We start from the raw sequence: 1,950 nt of genomic DNA, 5'->3' as shown, positions 1-1,950 counted from the left end.
GGAGGGGCCATGAACGGGGGGAGGGGTGGGGGGAGGGGAGCTGAACCGAGTCCAAAATGGCTCCTGAGCCGCGGCCGCGGAGCCGAGCCAGCGGGGAAACCCGGATGTTGGATACAAAGAGGCGGGCGAGCTGGGCGGGGAGGGGGAGGGGAGGCGGGCCCTCTGGCCGCGTGGTCCGCGCCCCCCTCAGGGGCGGGGCTCCAGAGAAACAACAACAAAGAGGCCCCGCCCCCAGCCCGCGCCCTCCGTGAGGACGCGAGGAATCCTCGAGACTGGAGGGCCAGCCAGGGCGCGCTTGCAGAGGTAGCGGGGTTGGGCCCTGGACCATTTTGTCCCGGACTCCGGGACCTGTACCCTCGGCACTGCGGATTCATGCTCTGCGCGCTGGAGCCCACGCTCCAGCTGCCCTGCGGCCCCGAAGTAGGTGAACAGCCCTAGGACTCTGGCCTGGATTCGTCTTCGCTCCCACCTGTGAAGTGGGGGTCCTAGTGAACCATAGGAGAGTCCTGTCTGTATCGGCAGGAAAAGGCTGACTTCTCTGAAATGGCAACTGGCCCCGCACGTCTATAACCCCACACCCCACACACACAGAGGCACAGCTGGAGATCCTGAAGTCGGACCATCCCAGAGAGGGAGGGCGCCGAGCCCCGCCTCGCAGAGCAGCAGCAGACGCCAAAGGGCCTGGGCAACTGGCTTCCCCGCCACTGCTCCATTTGGGCCTCAGCACTCCCCCACCCTCTTCAATCGGCACCTTCAAAATTGTTCTCAATTGCCGCCAGTCCCCGCAGTTGAAGATCTTGTTTAGCGAATGGCTTCGCTGTCCTCGTCACCCCAGATTCCTTCTTGGGGGTTGTTGTTCTCCATCTCAGATTCCACCTTCTTTATCACACAACCACAGTTTGGGAGGGTGATGATGGGGCTCCCAGGTAAAGAAAAAACCCGTCACAGCTCAGGGATGGGATGCAAGATCCTTGGATACAGAAATTGTCCTCCCTCTTCTCCTGACTTGGCCACAGCCTTTGTTAGGGCAGGAGCAGGGCAAGAGCAGCCAGGAGGAAGGTGGTGCCTGGAAGTCTGAGTTATTTCACTTCTCTAAGTCTCAGATTCCTTATACAGAAAGTGAAGAGGTTGGACTCCCGTGGTTTCCATTTTTTAAATAGCGGAAACCTTATTCAAACAAAATTTTATGTAAAACTCCACCATATAGAAGTTGATTGAAGTTCAAATGAGGCTCCACCATTGCCAGGTTCCAAAGCATTAGGGAACACTTCGGGACCACACTTTGGAGTCACTATCCCGAAAGATTTCTGGGTTTCTAAAGGTCCCTTCCAGTTCTGGAAAATCCTATGTTGAAATGACAGCCCCTCCTTGCCACAGTGTTTTACATTTAGTCCCTTTCTATCTACATTGATGTCACTTTTATTACTGTAGTTTCCTAAAAAGTTCTGTGAATTTTCTGTGTCTGATTTGAATCCACTCTATGCACCAAAAGCCATACCCACAATTATTTTTCATCTCTCTCCCCCCCCCCCACCCCAATACTTTAGCTATATCAGGCTGCTGTGGGACAAGAATCTTGATAGCTGGAAGTCATTTAAATCAGCTGGGTCTATTAGACAGTGCCTTGATTCTTTCGGAGGTCTTAAAGGCTCTTTCAGCCCTTGATTTTTACTTAAAACCATGTCTTAAATTTGATAATCTTTTATTGGCTTAAAGGGATGGAGATGAGAAAGTTATTTTTTCATTCCAGCACCTTTCTATTCCCTCTAAATTCTACTTGAAATCTGGCTAGTTCTTTTCTGAGTAATAGCTGACATTTTCAACATTCTGCCTAGGAATTTCTCAAGCCAAAATGTTCAGTACGTACACTTATCTTCCAAGTCACCACAGGTACTCAGTTTGCCTGCATTTTTTCAGCCTCCAATAATTTCCTCACCATTTTCCCTGTCT

This window comes from Rhinolophus hipposideros (assembly GCF_964194185.1).
Source record: "Rhinolophus hipposideros genome assembly, chromosome: 14".
Lineage (NCBI taxonomy): Eukaryota > Metazoa > Chordata > Mammalia > Chiroptera > Rhinolophidae > Rhinolophus > Rhinolophus hipposideros.
This window is presented reverse-complemented; position numbering follows the sequence as displayed.